The sequence below is a fragment of the Cupressus sempervirens genome, chromosome 6 (genome assembly GCF_028749045.1).
Source record: "Cupressus sempervirens isolate cs-2001-9-10 chromosome 6, ASM2874904v1, whole genome shotgun sequence".
Lineage (NCBI taxonomy): Eukaryota > Viridiplantae > Streptophyta > Pinopsida > Cupressales > Cupressaceae > Cupressus > Cupressus sempervirens.
In genome coordinates, this window is record NC_143123.1 from 406172426 (window position 1) to 406198812 (window position 26387).

Below are 26387 nucleotides of genomic sequence, written 5' to 3' on the forward strand. Positions count from 1 at the left end.
GGCTATAAATTAAGCTATCTTTGTTGAAAAGAGATTATTTGAATTATGGAACCTATCATGGAACAATCATTATTTTGTCAATGATGTCAAAACTGTTACTTGCTAGTGAGACAACTGCTTTTTGGTTTGAATGTTATCATTTGTTTGATTGATGAAGAGGATTCAAAAAGATAAGATAACAAGAGTACCTAGAAAAAGGTTGAATTATTTTTTGTATAAAAGGAGCACTAAGATCAAGTAAGACACAGATGATATGATGTATTTTTGATCTACTTAAGGCTAAAGTGAATGGTTACTTTAGCTAAGCCAAAAATAAGTGTTTTCATAAAATATGTTTGCCAAGCTTGGCCGAGAAAAAAATGTAAGCCGAGAAAACTTAATTCTGCTTGAGAAAAATTTAGTAGGTGCCAAGTGTAAAAAAATATAGTAGGTACTGAGTGTTAGTAAAATTTAGTTAGCACCAAGCATCAAGTAGATAACAATGGTGACCGAGCTGAGAAGATGTACTTGATGCCAAGCAACTTAGTATTGGCTGAGCATTAGAAGGATGTTATTATTGAGTGAACAATGTAGATGTTGAGTAATAGAAAAAAGTGTTAAATTGAAGATTTGATGAATTTGAGTAAAAAAAGTTGATTTCTTGAATTGTGTGAAAGATTTCTATTAGGAGCTGGTGGCATAGAATTTAAGATAAACCATTTTGAGGTGAATTCAAAGAGGATTGTAGAAGAAGTTTCTAGAAGGGACTACAATAGAAAAGTGGGTAGATTTATTGAATATTACCTAACCCTAGAATGGATGAATGTGGTTAAATGGAAAAAGATCTAAATTCTCTATTTATAGAGATAGAAGGCTAGAAGCAACAATTGTCATGTGCAAGAACCTATTGAAGAAAAAGAGTCTAGGGTGTTGCTTCATATGGTGGCAGAATAGAAGAGTTTGCAATTGGCTTGTAAAGAAAGAAGGCTTAAGAGGTTGAATGCTTGAAAGGTGAACAAGCTATCAGAGATGAAGAGTATGAATGTTGCGAGGCCTCACCCTGACCCATCATAGCATAAATATTTTTACTTGCATTGTGATATTCGAGACTTTGATATTTTGACATTTATTCAAGACTTAGATGGACAATGGTTTGTTTCATCTATTGATCTTAACATTACAATAGTGTTTTGCATTTATGATATGTACTAAGAACCTAATATTGTGAATGGGATGATCAAACAAGTATGAATGAAACTTTACACATGGCGGGCTAGAAATTAGATTATGATGTGATGAAAAATGTTAATTTGATTATGATGATTTATGATTAAATGTGATGTTTAGATTTTGATATTTTAACATTTTGAATTTTTAATTGAAATGATTAAGTAAAGAAATTCCATTGAATTATGTTAATATGGATTTTATAACATTTAAATTCATATGCATTTGTGATATGTATTTTATATGACCTCCCTGGACTACTAATGCTTGAGTTTAGTGTGCACGAAGTGAAACCATGGAAATTTTGGGGAAAACAAGGTACAAGCCTATGTGAATATGGTTTAGCCAAGGCAAATCTTTGGAAGATTCAAAAGCCTCATTTTGATGTATTTTATTTTGTATATGTGAGATTGCTTGTATGTGAAATTTTAATCATAAAGATGCATTAGGGACATGTCATGATGATGTGGAATGTGCTTTTATGTATCACTTGACACTTGTGGATTTTATGTGTCAATGACATGTTATCTAGGGTTTTGGTCATGGTGCTATTTATCATAAAACTAATTACCTTGTTAATGATTAAGTAAACCCACTTGACAAGGGCTACAATGGGTCATTATCAAAAGGAAATTCGAATTTAGACTTGACAAGGATTTTGAAGGGTCATTAGGTGGTCTCAAAGTGTCTTTTGTGTGAAAACAAGCTACCCATATGATAGTATAACATGTTAGGGACCTAATTTTGACCATGATAGTGCCTAGACAACCTAGGGGGCCCCTTTACCAATGCCTTTTCCCATCAATTCGAAAATGGAGTTGTCACATGAACTCTTTGCCATGTTTCCACTAGGTCAAAAATAACAAACTTAGGGGGAGACAAGTTTGTAAGAAGAAGTGGCTTGGTGTTTTTTCTAAAATAGTTAGTGGGAAGGCCTTTTTAGGGAGTCATGGACAAGCTAGTGGGGTGTTCACCCACTCTCTAAGTTTAGAGATAGACAAGGTTTTTGGGGGGAGGCTAAGGGAGCTCTTCATCAACTATGATTGCCTTAAGCTTGGACCAAGGTTGGTGCTAAAACCATGCCCATTTTATTTTAGCAGTGTATAATGAATATGAAAGTATGGAGTGTTGTTATGGGATCATGTATTGTCATTGTAATATTTGTGTTGTGTTGTGATTGTGTATTTTGTTTCATGAATTTTCTTGGTTTCTTCCTTGATCTCCTTGTTTTTTTTGAATTTTGAATTTGTTCATGGGTGTGAAGGCTTTTCTCACCCTTGGGAGGGAAGAGAAGCCTTGGGTGAAAGGGTTAGTTCGGCTCAATAATGTAGTAGAGAGCCCTTTCTCTTGGAGAGATGGTGGGGGAGGGGGGGGGGTGAGAATTTAATGGAGTATGGGCTCAATTGAAGCCATTGTATTGATATTATTATTTGGGGGTGATAAGTGGAAATTGTGAAGGGAAGTATGTATGATGCAAGCTTTGTAGAGGCATGGTGAAATTTAATGTGTGTGAATTGTATTGAAATGGAAAATCTCCTCTTTGAAGAGCTCACCTTCACCTAATATATTCATGATTCCAATGGTGAATCAATGTGTAAGCCATGGAAGGGATTGTATGTTTTGTGTTTTGTGATTTCATGCATTAGCAATGTTGTATGTGTGTATCCCACTTGGATTTTGTTTCCCCTGCTCAGTGGGTGGCTTCATAGAAGCCTAGGATGGGAGGTGAGCCTCCATGGTTCCTAGTTTTTGTGTTGTTTTAGGTTTTGTGAAGATGGATTTATTTGAAGAGATTAGGGTTTCACCCTTGGTAATATTGAATAATCAAGTTTTTCATGAGGAGATTTATCCTTTTCCATGTCATCTCAAAATGTAATGTGATATTAAGTTCCATTTTTGTGTTGTTGTAATATAAAAAGGGGATTTACTTCCTATTGAACATTTTTTTTAATGTGTAAAATGAAAATTGAGATATTGCATATAGTTGTCTTTGCAAGAGGAAGGTTGTGTCATTATCATAGTTGTGTAGGAAGAAAAAGGATCATTTCATGTAAAAGAAGAACTAATATTGTGGAAACCATATTGAAGTATGCAATTTAGCTCTTTGTCCTTGCCTTGATTTTTTATTTAATCAATAACTAAACCCTATGAAATTCTCAATATGAGAGGAATATTGTAATGTCTATTTAATGTAGTTTTGAGAAAGTTCATTTAAAGATTCTCTGTTATACATTTTTATGCAATGGAAAATATCAAGTTCTAAATAGTTCATATGTATGCATATATAGTGATTCAACATGTTTCAAAAAAAAAATCTCATTTGTGAGTGTATTCATCCTTTAGAAGATTTATAGCTGATTAATGAAACATAGACAATGTGTAAATTTTGAGTATTCTAAACCAATGAATCTCTAGATTACATAGATGCAAGAAATTCACATTGATTTACCACCAAACAAAACTACCTTGATGTCCTAGAAGAAAATAACTCTCCATATGTAATAGTTTAAAAATTCCTAAGAGAGAGTAGGCTATAGATGCACTTTTGCTCTCTGGAATTTGTATGGAGAGCTAGAAATATTTCCATCATCTAATACAGACCATTAAAATAATCTAGGGAATATCCCTTAGAATCATGGGTATATGGAGAGACAATAAACTAAAAGGATTGGTCAATAGAAAACAATAAATAAATAAATAAGAAGGAGAACTAGCCATAATGAGTCTGACCCAAGTCTGGTACACAAGTCACATCAAAAGGAAAACATATATACATAATAATGATAATATATATATATATATATATTAGTATCAAATAAGTAAGTGATACAACCACCTAAGAAGGACCTTGTACTAAGAACTTTATGTTAAAATAAATAAATGAACTAAACAAATCCTAACCTAGCTAACCACCCTAACTTACCACCTCCTTCCCACATGTGTGAAGTTGATGACCTTTGGGATTTGATCATCCCCTTCCCAAAACGCATGGCCTTGGAATATTAAGGGATGTTAAATGGTGTTGGGGGAGGAAAATGAAAAGTAACTCTTGATCTAATTTGAAAGAAGACAAACCAACTTTTTTGGGGAATCACCTAGGTGTTTGGGAAAGTGTCTTATCTCTGACAAATGTTAGGACACTTTTTGCTAGCTTCCCTCCACACTTGGTTAGAAAAGAAAAACACCCATCAAAGAAACTTGGCACACACCTTATAAGAAGTCACATCCTTTAATGATCTGATGTTGACCACCTCTCCCTAGGTGCCCATGAAGGGTTAGGATAGTGGGGCCCTTGTCAACTCATGCCGGTAAGGGAGAGAAATGAGTTTTGAAAAATGGTTTTGTGTTAGGGATTTAATAGGATAATGTTAGGCGAGTAAGATGGTAAGTGGGGTAGATAGTAGGATATGTTATTTTAGAAAAGATGGGATTTGTTAGTAATGTTTGGGGTTGAAGTATTATATAAAGCCAAATGCCAAGTTGTTAAATGTTACAATGAGTTAGTAAGAGAGTAGATTTAGGTATGTTGTTAAGGGGTAGGGTGCAAGGTAAAGTGGTATTGAAGTAAAATGTAGGTAAGTATAGTAGGAGTTAGGGCGTTAAGTTAGGAGTAAAAAAAAAAAAGTGTCATAAATAAAGTGTAGGGATTGTCTTGTAAAGTGGTAAAGTAATTTTAATTTGTTAATAAGAAGAGGTTGTAAATCATATGAAAGTTTAGTATTAGGTTTGCTAAAATTAAATATTAATTTATGACTAAATTTTAGAAAATTAATTAATTAAGTGTATTAATAGATATTTATATAATTCTTGCATGCATATTAAGAATTACTTGGTGCATAGAATAGCTACGCAGGATTAGTATTACTTATGAAGATATCTTACACAACATATTTAATTTAATTTGTAAGTATAAAAAGAAGATTATTGTAAGAGTAATAATGATAAAAATTAAAATAGATATAATAATAATAAGTAAATAAATTATAATAAACAATTAGATAGTTGGTGAATGATTTAAGAAGTTAGTTAGTGGTACTTAGTTGAAGTTAATAAAGGGAAAAATGTAAGAAACTCATTAGAATAGTTGTACCTATATCATAATAAACTAGAATAGAACTGGACATAGAACGAAGCAAGTTAAGGTTATATGACTTGTACTTGGAACATCTAGGACAGTTATAAACTTATTCACATTTGCAAATGATTGAAAATTATTGCAACTAAATTGATACAAACTTTGTACTTCACATACATAATGTCTTATTTCAAGGATACGGTGTGGATTTGAAATGATAATATCGTCTAGCTTTTATGTTATAACCTAGATCCCCAACGAATGTTAGAAAAACTTATTGGCCTCCCATGGAAACTTGAAGTGTAGGATTTTGAATGAAAAACAAATTCTTCCACATCAACTAAAATTAATTATCTCCAAATCAATGATCAAATAAAAAATATTCCAATATTCTCGAGGATATATGAATTGTTACACTCTAGACACCTCATAGTTCGATAAAATATTTATAAAAAAGTACAGATATATCCATTCTATCCTTTATTCACCTTTCAAAAAAATAAATTTTTTTGGTTGTGTTTTTCCTTGTAAATTTTGGGCATGACAAATGCCAAGCAAAATGGAGGATGGAACTAGTGATCTATAATCTGAAAGTGAGTATGTATACAAAAAGTGTGACACTTCTATAAACCATTGTTCTTTAGAATACCCATTTATAGCTCTCTATCTATGATGTGAAAAGGCTATGAGATGGTGGCTCTCAAATGAACCAGACTATACAACCCTTGCAAGGTGCACCATAGAACGAGAGATTCAAAGAGTAGAGGCAAGAGTGCTAATATCTAAGAATCTAGAATAGAATGCAATGCAAATGCAAGCTATTCTAAATGAAATGCAAGCTAACAAAGAGAACTAAGCTAAAGAATAAAGGAAACTAAGGTAAAAACTATGCCATAATGTAATGAGAATGAGAGATAAGCTAAAATGCAAAAATGTAAGAATGCTCCAAGTCTCCAAAATCACTAAGAAAACCTGTAGCATAAAAATAGCATAAGAGACTAAGATTTTTGAATGAGGAGAGAGCCCTCCCTTTTAAAGAAAAATGGATGGTAGATATTAAGAGGCAAAAAAGGCATAATCAAGGGAGGAGAATGCATCTTGAGTGATCCATGTGCACAAGCATCTCAACCAATCACAATTAATGGTTAAATTTTGAGAGAGTTTGAAATGTGTGGAGGAGAATTAAAGTTATTTTAAAAATAGAAGATTCCTCTCACATAGAAAATTGTTCATTCATATGAAGACAAAAATGTCTTTTGTTTTATTTTTAAAATAGAAATAATGCTTTATGTGCACACAATTAGGATACATGGGAAGTGGGGATTTTTATTTAATTAAAATGGAGCATGTTCTTTTAATTAAATAAGAGATTTGAGATAAAGTGGTCACAACATAGGTTATAATCAAATCAAATGCATTTTTGGAGATTTGATCAAGGATAAGTATTAAATAAATTATGCAAAAATGCTAGAAAGGGGGCTCATAGTCTAGATGACCATTTTTGGGTGATTATGTTTGTCCCTCTTTGACTAATTTGTGATTGATTTGGGAACACACGAAATCAAAGAATACATAAGTTGAGTAGGTAGCAATAGATAGAAAGATCTAGTTTTGATGAACAAAATGTAGAAAGAGATAACAAGTCTTGAATGTATAGTTTGATAGTGATAGTTTTGAACACTACGATATAGGTGACATCAAAACTCAAGAAGAGTACTAACACCAAGAAAAGTAGATAGGTCAAGAGAAAATAGATAGTTGTAGTAGAAAGAAATTTACAACAATGATAGAATATTATTGCCCACTTAGGATTGAAATTGAAATGAGATAGAGGAGATGCAAAAATAAGTTAGATTTCATCATATCAGAACAAAGAAAAGTTCATGACAATAGATAAGAGATTAAGACAAAAGAGTGACCACCAAGTAATGAAGATATGTCCTAATTGACTAAGTTTGACCAAGAAAGATAAAACATAATAATTAGGTCAAAGAAAGAAGAAAGATGAAATGAGATGAAATAGAAATGAAAGTGAAGGGTGGAAGAGAGTAGAAATGATGAAGAAATGAAGAAATGATGATTTCCCCAACAAGATTCAAAGATTAAGCCTTAATAGGTCAGCCAACTACATAGAAAAAGGAAGAAATTTTGACTAGCAAAATGAACCTAAATTCAGATTTCAATGGCAAAAATGGATCCAGGATATCAAGATTAGAAAAGATAGGTCAAAATCATAGATGAGATGGTAAGATAGAAAAGAAGCAAGAAATAGGAAAGAAGAGATAAGATAAGATTGAGAAGAGGAAAGAAAAGAATGAATGCAGTTAGCTGACATGTCCATGAATGATAAAGAAGAGAGCTCTCTCAACATGCAAAATGAAAAGCTAAGCTAGAATGAACCCTAGATTACAAGCTAGTATGAAAAGGTATAATTGCAAGGGTTACATAAGAAGGTCCTAGTTTTTATATCGAGCCTTATTAGGGACATCAGAAGATCATACAATCATCACTAGCATAAACTATGAGGATATGAATATGATCTATATTAGATAAAAATATGGGAAGCCAACCTTTGCATCAAAGACAAATAGGTCAAGATGACTATGCAGTTAGATTCCCTAAATTTAATATAGAAAGATTACACATGTATCAAGGCATAAGTTCTAGGATAACCCTTAAGTGTGGTCTTGCAAAAATAGACAAGGATGATACGTTGTATGTCTAAAGTGTCAAGTAGGACACACATGAATCCTCTAAACACCTTAGACTAACAAAGTATACCCAAAAGCAGGAAGAAAGTCAAAAATACCCCATACCCCTAGTCTTCTAGTCCATGACATCCTCGAAAGACTATTAGGGAGGGAACACATAGCAAAGAAATCATCATATAAATCACACAAAGAAGATAAAGTTCATAATAGCTCAATAGTTTAAATGTTTAAGTGTGTGCATGCAAGTCACTTGGCCATTTCTTTAAGACTTGAATTTGATAGTGAGAAATATTGCAGCACCCTAGATTTTAGGTAAGGTATCCAAAAAGTGTTGAGAAACACTCAATGTCAAGGGGAAGTATTGAAAAACATTGTTTTGCATGAGTTGCCAAATAAACCTTAACCCACAAGAAGACCATGATAAGCTAAAGAGCTATGCCCCTGAGATGAGGAAAATATACTATTCCAAGATAGGAAATTTATTGCAAAGTGAATGATTAAGACTGATGGACATAGGTGTGAGTGTCTCAAGTAGCACCTATTTCTAGGATTTCACGACTTGACAGATTTTTTCAGGACTTTTTTCAATTTTTTTTGTATTTTTGAGATATTTGATTTTTTTTGTGATACATCAAAGTGCCCATTGCTATGTTTTCACTAAGATGATCATTTTTTAAGGAAATTTTTTGATTTTTAGGATTTTTTAAGCATCATATATGCATTGTTTAGAATGATTAGAGATTACTAGTTCTCCAACAAGGTCACATCATCTTCTCCCAATGACTAGCAAGGTGTAGAAATATGATGGAGGAATAAGCTAGTGGATAAGATGGAGATGGATAGGCAAGGAATATGAGCAAGTGAAAGTGATCCTCAAGGAACGACTCCTTAGGAGTACCCAAACTAATGATAGATAGCCATATGAAGTAGGTTTTGGATAAGCAATGAAAGCAATTAAAAACATAGCATATAGGATAAAAAATGGAAGATGATAAGAATGAAAATATGAAATAAAATAGTCTAAAAGAGTAGCCATGTCAAGAGGCCTAAGAACCATGTTTTGTTTTGTGTGATCAAGACCAAGAGGTTAACTGGATAGGAAAGAAATGAGATAGAGCAATAAGAATGAAGCTAGATATGATTGCTATGAATGAATGAGAAAGTGCAATAGGGAAGTTGATGGATAGGATAGCCAATATGCAAGGATAGATCAACATTGTCAAGATCAAAGAGGAAGAGGGAATATATGGATGATGGAAGAATTATGCATGATGCCTGTTTACCAGGCTTTCATCATGGTACTTATCCAAGGTGTCACACCAAGTGCCTTTCACCATAGGACAAATTTATTTCTGTTTACTTTTGCTGCCAAGGTGCCACAAGAAGTGGTTTTCACTAAGGCACATTTTCTTTTCTTTTTTCTTTTTCCTCAAGCTTTTTTTCAATTTGGATAGTGTTCCTATAGGAAAGATAATTCATGGTAAGCCAAGACCATAGGGTGATGGAAAGGAGATGATAGTAGGAAGAGTCTATGAATGATAATACTTCATATCTTGAAAGAACTGATTAAGTATGGATAGAAATTAAGTGTAAGCTTTAGAGGATTTCATGATGGTATCTAAAAAATTGGGCAAGATCAACACTGATACACACCTTGAAGGGTGTTGGAATGATGGATGAAATAACTTGAGGTTTAAATGTATGAGATAGAAAATAAATTTTGGAAGAAGATGGAGTGGAAGGATTTGGAAGCTTTTTATGAAGATGTTTGGAAGAAGATGGAGTGGAAGCCTTTGGAAGCTTGAATGTCAACTTTGATTTATTTTCAATATTCAAGTATTTCAAGAGAGACTTAGGAATCCATATAGATTCAAATTTTTATTTAGATAATTTAGAACACATTTCTTAAATAATGGGTTTAGGAACCCATATTTTCTTTTATTTCACTTTTTGAATAGTAGACCTTTGTGGTCTCTTGAATGCTTTTTCTTTCTTAGCATTCACATGTTGATTAGATGGGAAATAGTGGTCTTCATTTTTCAATGGATTCTTATGCCTATTCTTGCTTCCAAAAGACTTCGGATTTGTGGATGAATAAGGTTGATATGACTGGTTTAGATGGAAAGGTGAATATGAAGAGTTCAAGTATGTGTTTCTTCATTGACCTTGAGTTGTAAAAGGAGAGGTGGGAAATGGTAAGATAGGAGAAATGGGTGATGAGATATAAGTGAAAAATGGAGATGAAGGAACATAAGGTCCTAATATGGAAGGAAATTTTGAAGGTGTTAGATTAGATGGATAAGGACCAAGGATAGAATTAGGAGATGCAAATGGATAGTGAGTAGGGATATTGCCATCTTTAGAGTAAGCAATATTACCATGAGCATCAATAGACTCATGAGTATCTTTGATAGGAGCATTTGAAGCTTGAGCATAGTTTTGAGGTGTATATGGAGAAGTAGAACAAGAAGGGATAATTTGATCTTGACTAGTTTCTTTGGATAGCATAGGCATACAAATTTTCTCATGATTTTTAGTAAGCTCAATGGGGATAGTAGAAGTTATGTCTTCATCATAATTAATAGTTGGATAAGATATATGATATGAAGGGGTGACATCTTCAAGGAGCTGAAAGGGTTCTTAATCTTGATCTTTCTTGTCATTTATAGTTTTTTCTTTTTGAGAGTCCTCTTGACATGGAGCCACTTCTAAGGACAAGGGAATATGAAGAGAGAATTGAGTAGTTGTCAAAGTAGGCATAGTAGCCCATGAATATTGGGGGTCTTTAGGATTAGTTGCATGGAAAAGATGTGCAGCCAAGTGAAGATTAGCTTGAGTTCCTTTTAGAGGTAGCCATTGAGGATAGGCATAGTGTATGTGAAAAGCGTTAGGTTATTGATTTGATGGAGGTATATTGGAAATATTTGAAATGTTTGGAGATGCATGAGTGTTGGAAGAAGTAGAGGTATCAAGGAAACCACCACTAGAAATAGGTTCATCAACATGATCTTGCTCAAGAGAAGTATCCTCATCACATGAGTCATTAGAGGTATCAATAATCCCATTATCTATAAGATCTTGGATTTTATGTTTCAGCTCAATGCAATTTGAAGTAATATGCTCATTATATCGATGATAAGAATAATAGATATCTAATAATGGGTTTCCATATGAGCCAGACTTAAGTAATGTGATGAGCTTAGTGCCAATAAGTGTTTGTAAAATATCATCATAAGAATATTCCAAGGGAGTAAAAGTCCTCTCAAAAGTGTGCCTAGGATCTTTTTTCTTTTCTTAAGTGCATAGAATGAATCCATGTCTCCATCATATTGGTAAAAGATAGGTTAATCATGAAATTTTGGCATAGGATCAAAGGAGGTATCACTTGCTTGTTCTCTAAAGAGGTCTTTCGATCTATAAGATGAAGACAATTGATATCTTGGAGTAGAATATGTAGACGTTGAACAAGATGACCCATGTGTATGTAAAGGTTTTAAGGGAGATTTATTTAAGAATTCAATCTTCTCCTCTAACCTTTTCTCAAGTTTAGACTTCATTTCTATCATGCAATTAGAGAGATGAAGATAAGAAAGATCATTTGTCTCTTCCAATGCTTTGTATTGAGCATATAGATCTTGAAACTCTTTAGTGGCATGGAGGATATCATGATCATCTAGATTTGGTTGAGGTTTGGTAGCACAAGGTTTAAATTCCATAGTTGTAGATAGATAATCAAGCATGAAAGAGACTAGAGGAAGGTAAGAAGGTGACACAAGATAACTTGATGTACAAACTAGAGAGGTAGAGTGCTCACTTACCAAAATAGTAGAGAGAGATTAAAGTGACTTGTCAAGAAAGTGTCCAAGAAACTTGTGACACCAATGACTAAAGTCAAGAGCTAGGAAAGAAGCCCAAATAGCCAAGTAGATAGAGAAAGTGGGGTGACAAGTGAACAACTTTCCCAACTCAAGAGTGTAGTCAAGAAATCAAGGTAACCATTTCAAAAGAAAGATAACTAGCAAGAGGACATAGACCATGAAGATAGAAAGACCAAGAGAACTAAGACCAAAGAGTCACTTTAAGCATGTTCAAGCACTAGAGATATAGAAACAAAAAGTCAAATGATGAGACTCCCCTTAGAAAGCAACACAAGCAAATTTTTTCACTTGATGTTTTGACTTGGTTGAAAAAGCTTGACAATAGTTGATAGCATAGCAAGTTTGATGTTCAAAAGCAAGTTTTTTACAAGAAAGATAGTGACACATGGAGTATTCTTCAAGAAATCAAGAAAGGGAAAAAGTAACCTTGAATGATACAAGAATATGTGAGGTCTCAAAATAAATCCCTAGAACTATCATCATGTGTATGTTCAAAATATTTTCATAGGTCTAGCACATTCGAGAACACATCAAGAAATATCTACCTATAAGTCACAATTTATTACTCAACAAATTGGCCCACACTAAGTTATCCTTTTACTCACACCAAGTGGTTTTCCATAAGAGATATTGGCTTTGTCATGGAAATACCATAAGCATAACTAAGTGAACATATATTGTGAGTGTAAAATCTTGGGGTGATCCACACAATCCACTTGGATCAATCCTTGCACCAAGACATTGAGTAGAAAAATAGGATAGTTACTAAATTAGAGTCTTTAGAAAGGGATTCCATTTGTAATGTTCCTCTTGCACCCAATTATGGGACACCCCACCTTGTAGTGGGTAATAGACCTTGTGACCACAAGAGCACCTTAAGCATTTTTGCTTAGCATTTTTCTCATGGTCCCAATCCCACAAGTACTCACACTAAGTGAAGAAAAATAATACATCTACCAAAGTTTTGTGTCCTTGATAGCCTTGAGATTATAGTGGGTTGGAATAGCTAAGTTCACCTATCCCCACTTGGCTCATTCCTTTTGGTTGCCCAAGAGTAGGCCCTCTAAAGGATGCTAACTAAACAGGTTAGATCCACTTTCAAGAGTCAAGATTTTTGATTCATTGTGCGGGTGAAGAACATACTCTCCTATCTTTATTTATTCTCCAAAACATGCTAAGAAGTCTCAATTGATCCCCTTGCTTTCAAAATCTAAAGGTGAGTCAAAATTTTTGATTCACCACAAGGGTGAAGAGCATACTCTCCTATCACTAAAGAACCTCAATCACAAGTTTAGTGTGCCTATAAAATGAAAGAAACTAGTAGAGTTTCACATGTGGAATAAAATAAATACAAGAAAATTTGGTTTTTATGATTAAGGCAGCCCTACAAACAAGTGTTAGTAGCCCTTGTACATTTGAAGCTTTTACATGCATTTTATTTTTGCAATGAAATGAGAAACTCCCTAAAAAAAACCAAGGTTAGGGCATAATAACCAAGTAAGACTTGCAACACAAAGTGTATGCAAGTTATCTTCCAAGTTATCTTCCATCCAAGTCTATGGAAAGAAAGTGCAAGATAATGACAAAAAGATCTATTTTTTACTCTTTGCTTTTGACCTGGTCAACAAGATTGGACTTTTTTGCTATTATTTTGAACAAAAAAAAGTGTAAAGAAGAGACCCCTAATAAAAAACTAGAAAGATTTCTAAAAATGCAAGAAATTTAGAAATATCTCTTCATTTTTGCCCTAGGGACCCATTTTGTCAAAATAGACCAAATTTATCAAATTGAGTTTTGGGCCCTAATATGACCTTTAAATTCAAAATACAAAGAATTTAACCTATTTGGAATTTAAATACCTTCTAAAAAATGCATAGTTTTATAACAAATTATCTGATTTGTGATCATAAATGATTTTTAATGAAAAAAAAGAAAAGATCATAACAGACACAAATCATCTCAAAACAATCTTCAAATTGGACTGAGATATTTTGAATGCATTCTTCACATGCAATTTTTTTTTTAGATCTGAACTCAAAGCAGTTTGGAAGATATGCTCAAACCTTTCAAACTAGGGCTTTGGCCTTCAAAAAAATATGGATAAGGGTTAGCTTTAAAAATAAGTAAGAAACCTAACAAAACCACTTTGATTAGATGTAATAAGTTGATGTAAACAATTTTAAATGAGAAATTGAACTAAAATGAAAACAAATGGAGCTAGAAACTTGATTCAAGCCCCATAGCGGGTGCCAAAAATGTACACTATATTTGTGTCACACTCTAAACCATTCTATCCAAGTGATTCCATGAGTTTGGAATGCTTGGATGCTGGCTTAGAGCTCCCCATCCATGGAGTGCAAGAGAGTATGATTCAAATATGAAAGCTCTCAACTAAGCCTTAGAGATACTCTTCTTGCTAGTAAACCATACAATGGGAGGTTCCAAAGATGAGATGCAAGAATGCAAATGTCCACAAGGAGTTCCTCAAAGATGCAATGCAAATATGAAGTAAGCTAATATGAAATGACAAATGCAGCTATAGTAACAAGATGAGATGTGTTTTAAGATCCAATCTAATTACTAAGTGATTTAAGCTATTGTAAAGAAAGTAAGCTATATGCAACATAATTCTAAGCTAGTATGTAATGGATGAAAGAATGAGATGAGAAGTAGAAGTTCTCCACAAAGCTATTCAAATATATAAATGATAAACCTACAACATAAAAATACTCAAGAGAATGTGGATCCTTTGACAAGGGGGGAGCTCTTTCTTTTAAAGCCATATAGACGATAGAGATCAAGGTCAAAATGATGGATGATCAAGGTTGGAGTTTGAAAATAGGATTGATCCATGTGCACACACAAGTCAAAAAATAAAATAGAAGTTGACTTCCCATATAAGAAAAAAGTCACAGGGCCTTTTCTTTTAATTTGTAAAATAGAAAAAGGACTTTATGTGTGCATTTTAAGTGGGTTAGAAGAAAGGGGTCTTCTATTTAATTAAAAGGGGGCATGTTCTTTTAATCACATAATAAACTTATGATAGCATAGTCAAAATAAAGGTTATAATAAAATTAATTAATTTTAGTAATTTGGTCTACATAAATGATTAATTAAATTAGCCAAAATGCTAAGAAGGGGGATAATAGTCTAGATGACCATTTTTAGGTGATTACAGTGAGTTGTGTTTTATTATTAGATCAAGTCCTCTTATTACTTTCTAACAACTATATCAGTCTAGATAAATCCTTTGGATTAAGGTTGAGCTAGTAGTCATTTGTAAATCCTTTAACTGGGTGACATTGTAATGGAATGTTCTAAAGTCCTCTAATAAGGCCCACTCTTAATAGGGTGATTAATGTCCTTTAACTAGATCACATTTAACAGTGTGTATTGTAACCTTTAATAGGGTTGGCCTTTATTAGGGCATCACTTCAAAAGAGTGAAAATTGGTAGCATGTTATTGGTAATTTTTCCCAAATTGGGCTTCCGGATAAAATCCCCGTGTCAAATTCTGTAAATGAGTTTGTGGTATTTAATGCTTACATTTTGGGAAAGTTATTTTGACGTAGGCTAGTGACCTACTAAGTTAAGGTATTGGATGTTCTAATGGATGCATGCATGATATGGTTTTATGGATATGAATCTATTAAGTACCAAAAAGTTTTATTTGTACATTTGGACCTTGGATAATTGATTCACCCCCCCCTCAATTATCCTAAAGTATTTCAAAAATTGGTATTAGAGCCCTTGGTGCTTGTGAGGAAATAGTTTGAAAATACTAAAAGATAAAGATAAAGATGTACGAAAAGGAGGTGCCTAAACTGAACAAGGAAAACTTTCCTACATGGAAAAGTTTGCTAAAGCTACATCTAGGAGGACTTGGAGATTATGCACAATCTACCATTAACACTAAGCATGTTGATCCTACTAAAGCCCCTACTATTGATGATCTGGAAAAAAATAAGGAATAGAATCAGACAACATTAGAGCTTGCATCTTTCCTAAGCTACTTAGAGTTTGATGACATCAAAGCATGTAATTCTTCTAAGAAGATGTGGGATGCTATAGAGACTATCTATGGAGGAGACAAGAATGTTTTGATTGCCAATGTTGAAAGTCCAAGAGGAAAGTTTGATGACATGAGGATGCAAGAAGGTGAGACTATAGTCTAGTATTGTACAAGATTCAAAGATGTTGTGAATGCTATCAAAGGAGAAAATGGTGTTATTGAAGATGAGACTATGCTCAACAAAGTATTGAGAACCCTACTACCTATCTATGCTATTATAGTCTCTACCATACAAGAACTAACATGTATTCTTGGTAGCAATCCAACTCTTGAAGGATTGATGGGTAGACTCATTGCTTTTGAACTCTCTAATTTTGATAATTTAAAAACTTAAAATGTTGAATATGCTTTCAAAGCTAAACCGACACTGAAAGAACCTAAAGATAAGAATAAAAAAAAGGTCATGCGTGTTTGTAGTGATAGTGATACATATGAAGATGATGTAGAAGAGCTTGAAGCATTGTTGGCTAGGAGATTTCATAGAGGCAAAGGGAAATACAAAGGTAAGTTACCTATTATATGTTTCAATTGTAATGAGGTTGATCATATTGTTGCAAGGTGTCCAAAGAAGAGAAATAAAAGTGGTGATAAATACAGAGGTAAAAGAGATGAGAATAAAAAAGACTATAAAGAAAAAGGAAAGAAGGTTTGCTACATTGCTAAAGAGGAAAAAAAAAATAGATTTGATGACCATGATGATGAAGTTGTGTATGTTTCTATGAATGTTGACTCTAACGAAGATGATGCAACTGTATTAGTATCTTATGTGAACAAAAGTGATAGATGGATCATTGATAGTGGATGTTCACATCACATGAGTGGAGAAAGAATTAAGTTCATTACCCTTGAGTATTATAATGGAAATAGAGTTAGATTTGGTAATGATGGACCCTATTTGATAAAAGGAAAAGGATTAATAAATCTAACAAAAAAGATCATGTGTGATAATATTTACTATGTAGAAGGACTTAATATAGATAACTTGTTGAGTGTGTCAAAATTGAATAGTTCAATTTGCAAAGTTGAATTTGATAACACGAAGGCTAATATCTATGACATTGAGGAAAAACTAATTGGAAATGGAGATCAAACTAGAGGTAATATCTTTTATTTTGACATGAATGATGCTACTTGTCTTGTTGTAGAATTTGATGATGTGTGGCAATGGCACAAGAGGTTATGTCATGTTAACTTTGATAACTTAGTTAGTATTAGTAACATGAAAAGAGTTAGAGGTTTGTAAAAATTGAAGAAACTTGATAATGTGATTTGTAAAGAATGTTAGTTAGGAAAGACGACAAAATCTAGTTTTAAAAGTAAGACTCATACCTCAAAAGAAATTATGGAATTAGTTCATAATGATTTATATGGACCAATTGATGTGCAAAGCTACAAAGGTGACAAGTACATTATCCTATTTGTTGATGATTATTCTAGGATGATAACAATTATGTTTTTGAAACAAAAATCTGATGCTTTTCAAATGTTTAAGTGGTATTTGGCAAGAGTTGAAAAGGAGACTAGTAAAAGCTTGAAATGTCTGAGATTTGACATAGGTGGATAATTTACATCAAATGCGTTTTAGATATTCTGTAATGGCAAAGGAATTAAAAGACAAACTTCTGCACCTAGGACCCCTCCACAAAATGGGATTACTAAACAAATATGTAATGGACTATGCTAGAACACTGATGATGGAGAAAAATATTTCTTTGAAATACTGGAGAGAAGTTGTAAGTATATCTGTCTATTCCTTGAACCTAGTGTAGACACCTAAAATTGTCCAAAACCCATTTCGTGACCAATTAAATAAATATTTATTATTTATTTAATTCCCCTACCTTAATTAAATAAATTTTACATTTATTTAATTATGTTTCCCCTTTCCTTGATTTAAATAAACTAAGGTTTATTTAAATCTTAACCTATTCCCCTTGCATCCTAACCCATCCCCTTTAATTAAGTATGTCATTTACTTAATTAATCCTTGCCTAAATCCCACTTGGAATTAAATATTAAATTTAATCCTATTTGAGCACATGGCTCCTACATTTAACCCTCACCTAACCTCACTAGCCTAACTAACCCATCTTGCTAAACCTACCCACTTCCTAATCATGCTTTCTTTTCCTAATCATCCTAGCTAATCACCTCTTGATCCTAAGTGTGTTCTCACACATGTGTGAGGAATCCTCACACATGTGCGAGAGATGTTCACACTTTCCTTATCCCTCATATCTTGCATGCCTCTTACAACCTTGTCCCCCTTCACATGTGAACCAAGGTGTCTCACACATGTGTGAGAAACCTTGAGCCTCCAACCCTCTTACACATGTCATCGACCCATCACTTTCAAAGGTGTCTCACACATGTGTGAGGAAACATGATCTTATACACCTCTTACACCTATCATTGACATGTCACCATCAAAGGTTGCTCACACATGTGTGAGCATATTGCCCCCTTTGAATGGTCAAAACCCTAATCCATGTGGAGTCTACTTGGCCTCCACCTCATAGACACCTCATTGATCCTGAGAGATCCTAGCCATCCATCTTGCATTCAATCTTAGCCATCCATTTTCCTATAAAAGGAGAGCCCTCTCCTCATTTCCACATCTACTATCTACCTCATTGTTATGTTGCAGGAATAGTGAGCAACCACATCCCATGAGTAATGAAATCATCTACACTTGATGGTTTCATGAGGTTTGCATAGTGCTATTTTGTTGTTCATTTACATGTCTTCTTTCATATTTTGAGGTTTTGCATGAAAATGTAGGATTGTGCATTAGTTGCTTGATGTTTATTCCTTAGTTACATTTTTATGCAACACATTTTGGCACGCCCAGTGGGACCCACTTCACGGGTTCAAACTAATGATCTAATGTGTTTTTGAGTGTTCAAGCTTGTAGGTCAAAAGCATGCATTTGGAGATCAAGTTTCATGGGGAGCCTCTAATCGAGCCATAAAGTCCATCATTGCATTTGGATGACCTAAGGGAAGTTTTTTGGACATAAAACACTTTATATCTTGCTTATTGCTTTGTTTTCAAGTTTTAGGGTACATATGCATTGAATATCCTCTTCATTATTAGGAAAATTTATTTAAAAAAAAAAAAAAAAAAACTCCCCTTTTGTTAATATATAAATTGTTTGAAAAAAAAAAAAAGGGTAGATTTTTTGTTTCATTTCATTTCATTTTTCATATAAGTAGAAAACATTAAAAAAAAAAAAGAAAAAAAAAAGGGGGGGTTTGGTAGCATTTTTCTATATATTTAAAACTTCAAAAATCAAAAATCAAAAATTAAAAATTATTAAAAAAAAAAAAAAAAAAATTTAAAAATAAAAAACAAGAAATTTTTTTTATTAAAAAACTTTGTTTTCGCAGTGAGCGGTGCGACCACCACCCGCGAGCGGCGCGACGCCACCCGCGAGCGGTGTAGTCGCCGCTGCGCGGCCCACAACCCCTGCTCCCCCCTGCACTTACCGCTGCGGCTGAGCCACTGGAGCCGAACCACCCTCGCTCCCCCGGCTCTCCCTCTCCTCCGGCGGCTCCCATCCTCGCCGAAACGCCGCCCGCTGTGGCTGAGTCCCCCACCGCTCGGCCGAATGCACTCCGCCGGTCGAAGACACTCTTGCCACTGCTTGCGGCCACCCCCCCACCGAGCACCGCTTCCCTCGCTCCCCACTCTGCAACTCTTGCGGCCGCCACCGACGCTGTAACCCTGGCCGCCCGCCTGCAATGTGCCGCCTATGCCTCTTTTGCACCTCCGTCTGCCGTTGCCTCCCGCGCGACTCCCTTTCCAAACCCTCCGCCACCCCTGCATCTCCCTAGCCGCTCTGCCACTCTTGCAACTGGCAAAACCCTCCACCGCTGTAGCCACCAACCCTCCTCCTGCGGCCCTGTGTCCGTTGAATGCAAAGCAAAAATTTCAAAATCAAAACAAAAGAACAAATGAACATTTTGACATTTTGTTTAATAATAAAATAAAATAAGTTTTTAATATTTTATTTTCTTTAAAAAAAAAAAAAAAAAAAAAAATTATCTTTTTTTAAATGAATCATATAGATCTTCATTTTTAAAAAGAAACGTTCAAAAACAAATTTTTTTTTGCTTGACTGTCTCCTAAGTGTCAAATTTTTGCTCGCAGGTCACTGATGTTAGCACTGCATCAGCAGTCCACATGCTTTCTAAGCCATAAGGAGCAACCTTCACATTTTTGCTCATAACTTGAGCATACGAACTTCGTTTTTGCAAAATGAAATATCGCCGAAAAGCTAATTCCGCGCCCGTCGTCATGGTGTTGGTTTCATGTGATTTTGATGCTGTTTATATCTCTGTTTTTCCTATCAAAGACAAAACTTTGTGCTAACTCTTTCATTGCAGGGTTGTTTCATGTTTTTTCCACATTTTCGCTGCCCTAACTTGTTGTTTTGCAGGGATATTTGTCACTAACCATATTGCTTGCAGGTTTTTGCTTTAATTTTATTTTAGGAATGAACTTGTATGCTTAAACACTCATCTTTGAATGCATGGTTACATGCTCAAACAATCAAATTCAATCTTGCATGCCTTAAGGGAAATTGATTTCATTTTCAACATTTTGCTTATACACATGCTCGATTTACTTTCTTGTTAACGAATTCACATTTTCATTTACGTTGGCACTATCTCAAGTTGGAAAGAACATTGTATGTTATAAATACGTGTGTCTTCAAGTAGATTACAAAACTCAAAGTTTCATTGGGAAAGAACGCGTGTCTTTTTGAACCCCAAGGCCACTTACATATTCTCTCTCCTCACGCCTTCGAGTGATCTTGGGTGCACAAGAAATAAGTGGTCTTATTTTTCTTTTTTTAGGAGGCCTACTTGGGGATTTCATCACCCCTTGGGACAACCTCAACTCTAGCATTTTGGTAGAGTATAAAAATCGGGAGGTGAATTGAAAGACACCTCTCTTGGAAGAAAAATATTGTCACTCTTGGCTAAGCCCCAAAGAACTTTATACTTTTGGGAAGTGAAGGAGGAGATTTGGGTTACCGTCTCCCCCCAGCTATGTGGCAGTATTTTTTTTCATCTACAAATTTGGGCCTCATGTACCTTGCGTATATCGAGGACACCCTCTAGTTGAACCTTGTATATCCTAGTTGCAACCTTACAGGTTTGTTGGTGTGTTCTAAATGCTTGAATGTTCAAAAACCTCCCCATTCGAAGGGGACAAACACCATCTAAACTTGCCTTGTACATATTTCATTGTATATATTTTACATCTTAAACCTAAAAACCCAAAAACATTATAAAAAGCAAAAATCCAAAAACATCTTAAAACATAAAAATCCAAAAAATCATAAAAGTTCATAAAATCCAAAAAAATCAAATTTTTTTTTCAAAAACAACAAAAATAAGTCTTGGTTTAGGGTTCCCCTAGTCAAGTTGTCCACATCACTTCCACATCACATCTTCTTTCCATCCAAGTCATCACACTCATACATCTCTTGTCCTCATCATTCATAGCATTCCTTGACATCTTCATCATCTCTATTCGTCCACATCAAATCCTTGTCATTCAATCTAATTCCATAATCTTCATCCTAGTCATGCTTCATCATCATCTAGATCCAATTTCCTCTGCCAATCTCATAATGCATTCTTAATTCATTCCTCCTCCACATCATCATTCTTCTAATCCAATCCCTTGTCAAATTCATTCTTTTCTAATAAATTCTTAATTCAATCCATCTACATATCCCTCCACAATCCATCTTCCTAATTTCATTCGTCTTCCTCTAATTCAGCTTTGCATTACATCTTTCTACTTTGGACATAGGAGTGTTGTCATGAACATTGGACTTTAATTCTAATACCACATTCACTTGTTTGAAATATCATAGGGTTTTTATCAAATCAAATCAAACCCTCATCCAATCATATCCAATCAAATTCAACATCAAATCAAATCCAATCAAATTCAATCAAATCAATATCAAGTCCCATCCAATTCAAATCAAATCAATACAAATTCCAACTTGCTCCTAGTCCTAAGTTCATCTTCCATCCATCATCAAATCTTTCATCACTCTTCTTCTAACATCTATGGATTTTAATTTTCTTAATCTCTACAAAGGCAATATGGAGTTATACCTCCTGTTCAACCTACATATCAAATCCATCCTCAACACTTCATATCCAAATCTAATCCATCTCATGTTCATTATTCCTCTACCTTTGAAAAGAGAAATCCACCTCCTTACCCTTCCACTACATACGATTCCATTCCTAGCTCACACACTTCCTCCAACACAAATGTCCTTTCCATGGAAATGGAACAATTAAAGAATTATATATTGGCAAGCCAACAGCAAGAGGCCGCCTTCCATGCCATGTGTCCTCTTCCCCCATGTTTTGAAGATCATAGTCCTCATGTTCCATCCAACCCCAACCCTCCATGCAATACCCTCCCCATAGTTCAACCTTCACATGATCCTCATCCTCCACAAACATCATCCCCACCTCATAAGGGGTATTTCTCATCACTCTTGGCTAAGTGTAAAGAACAAGATAAAGCAATCCAATCACCCAAAGTGATACCCCTAATTCCATCTCATGACCTTCCTCCAAAGCATGACATTATAGATGCTTCTTCTCCTCTAGATCCAAGCATTTCTCCATCCCATTGTTCCCTTATTCCTCATTATCCATTTATCCCCCCTAGTCCATCTCATGATTCCATTCCTAACCAAGATCAAGACATTCCATGTACCATGCACATTATCGATTCCACTCCATCTCAAGAGTTAGCCTCCGTAGATCCTCCACTTCATGAAGAGATTCCTTCCACTCCATCCACTAATATTCCTCAATGTCAAGATCAAATCACTCCATCTCCTGGTTCCATTCCCTCCACTCCATCTCATGATCCTATTCCATCTCATGATCCATGCATTCCACTCCATGAACCTCTTCTAAGTCAAGATCAAAGCACCTCTCCATTTTTGTTTCATGATCCTACTCCATCTCAGGATCCTATTAGCCCTCATAATCCTAATCCTCCACATGACCCTATCATGCCTATCCTATCCCCTCATGAATCCCATCTACATGGACTCACATCTTGTGTTAAAAGTGATAAATATCCCATTGCAGAAATAATGTCTCAAGATGTTGGTATACCTTCCACTCCTTCCAACCCCACAATTCCTCCATCCAAACCTAAAGCTTCCCATCATTCATCCTCCAAGTCCATTCTAGGTCCTTATCTTCCATCTATTCTAGGTCCTTATGTTCTCCCACCAAACCCTTCATCCCTTCCTTCCATTTTGGGCCCTTACATACATCCATCCACCATATCCATGTCTTACACCTCATCTCCTAGAAAAGATCAACAAAGGCACACATCCTTGAACTCCTTCCAATATTTGCCATCCATAAGCTCTCCATCTCATTTTCCTTCATCCACCCATACCATAGCCAATGGAAGCACATTGGATGCTAAAGACAAAGAGAATAAAGCCAAAAATCCACAAAAATCCAAGGATCAACATGTCACCTCTAAAAGACATGTTCAAGAAAAGAAAAATTTGATCCAAATCACAATAAAAAAGCCACAAAGGCTAAAAATCAAAAATACAAAAAATTTGTGAATACCAAAGCTACTTAATGTAGCAATGAATCTCAAAGAAAGATTCACATTGACATCCAATTCTGCTAATCGAAAGGCTTCCAACATTCATAATCCATCCATGCTTCCATCTTCCATCTCCGTTTTGGGTCCTTATGTACCCAAATCTACCATCCCAAATCCATTATCTCCTTTATCCATTTTGGGTGCCTATATCCCAAAATCAAAACTTTCTCCTAACTATCCCCCACAATTTCCTTCTTTCCATCACCCTTCAAGGTGTGTGCCAATGACGATCTTTCCACTTCCTTCATCCACTCATTCACAAGTTTTCCAACCTAGCACCCATCACCCATGTCTTTCTCCCACCCCCTCCACCCTTTTAATCCAACCCTTTTCATAAGTCATTTTCCTCCATTCACTATCCTCCCAACATCTATGAGCAAATAGTAAAAATTCCTTGAAAATTAAAAAAGAACAATATCAAGGGATACCATCCATGTAAATAAATGCTTGAGTCCTCCCTTCATTTTCCTATCATGTATCCATTGCTTTCCACTTCCACTTATCCTTCCATCTATTCACTTTTCCTCTTCCACTTGCACTCTACACTGGGGGCAAGCTCCATCCATACCGCTCTTCCTTACATATCTTACATACTTCCATTTACCATTCATTATCCCTTTCCATCTTTGATCTTGACTTTCACTTTCCATTCATCCATCCATACGTGCTTTCCATATCCCTTGTGCATTATCCACACATTTTCCTACATGCTTCCATCATCCTTTTACATATTTGATCTTGACATACCATCCATATCTTGCATTCCATAGTCCCTATCATGTTCGTTTCATCCCTTTTCCATCCATACTCCTACATACTTCCATCCTTTTTTCATATGTCCTTGATCTTGGTTATCCCTCCATTTCATCCACTTCATATCCCACATTTCATTCATACTCTTCATATCATTATCCATTTTTCATAAACTCCCTCCCATATCCCTTATCCATTCCCCTTTCATGCCCATGCTCGTGATCACTACTAGAGGCACAATATCAAAATGTTCATACATGCTTTGGAAGAGCACATTCCTTCTCTTCCTCCATACGCTAAGTCTTTGCACCATTTTCCCATTTTCATGCCTACTTTCCCACCATATCTCCTGCCATTTTCATGCATCCTTTCCCACCATTTTTCCACCATATTCCTATCATTGGTATGGGGCATTTGGACTCCTTTGAAACATGGTCCTTGGTTCCACACTTTCCAATACCATATCTCATATCCTTTTACCATTCCTTGTATCCACCAACATCATGTTGCTTTTCCTCCAGTTACCATACCTTTACCCTCCCTTGTCATTGGTCCCAATCTATTCTATCCCATAATTCATTCAATCAATTCATTTCTATCCATTCTATTCGTTCATATCACATTCAATCTAGTTCTTCCACTCAATCCAATCAAATTCATACCTCAATCAATTTTCAATTCTTCTAATTCTTTCACATCAATTTCTATTCTACTCTCATCATTCTTCATCCTATCAACATCATTTTTCCACTCTCATCCATGTTCATTCTTCTATCCACCATAAAATCAAAAAATCAAAAAATCAAAAAAAAAATCTCAATCAATATGCAATCAATACTAATCCAATCAATCTAATCTTGTAATCTTGTACATCAATCCTAATCAATTCATCAATTTGACCCAATCAGCTGATAATCCATTAATCATATTCAAACATCATTATCATGAGATGAATCCTTCCCAATCCTCAGATGTGCATTACGCTTATCTTCACTTTTCCATCCTTAATCAATCATCATCAATCAATCCATTAATGGGTTTTCAGCTTGACTAGGGGCAAAATGGTGGTTTGCTTTTGGTCTTTTGTGCATGGTTGCTTGATTACTTGTATGCATTAGCATTTTTTGCATGTATCATGGTCTTTGCATCCTATTGTCCCAGGAATCATGATCTTCTATATCATGGTTTCACAAGACATATGGTTGTATTAGACCCATTTTTTTATCACGTACTTGACACATTGTCATCTTGGTTCCTCATACCTTGGTGCACAGTGTTAAATAAAATATCAAACTTTGGTTGTTCACACCATTGCAGCATAACTCCCTTCCATCTTCCTTGCATTTTGAGAGAACATCCGTGTTCTCCTAACCCGCATGTCCTCTCGAGGGGGCATACCCTTCCATCCTCATCCTTTCATGACTGGGGCATCATGTTACTAGTCTGATCCTTTTAGCTACTATATTTTATTCTTCTTTGATATAACATTACTAATGCTATATCAAAGAGGGGCAAAATGTAGACACCTAAAATTGTCCAAAACCCATTTTGTGACCAATTAAATAAATATTTATTATTTATTTAATTCCCCTACCTTAATTAAATAAATTTTACATTTACTTAATTATGTTTCCCCTTTCCTTGATTTAAATAAACTAAGGTTTATTTAAATATTAACCTATTCCCCTTGCATCCTAACCCATCCCCTTCAATTAAGTATGTCATTTACTTAATTAATCCTTTCCTAAATCCCACTTGGAATTAAATATTAAATTTAATCCTATTTGAGCACATGGCTCCTACATTTAACCCTCACCTAACCTCACTAGCCTAACTAACACATCTTGCTAAACCTACCCACTTCCTAATCATGCTTTCTTTTCCTAATCATCCTAGCTAATCACCTCTTGATCCTAAGTGTGTTCTCACACATGTGTGAGGAATCCTCACACATGTGTGAGAGATGTTTACACTTTCCTTATCCCTCATATCTTGCATGCCTCTTA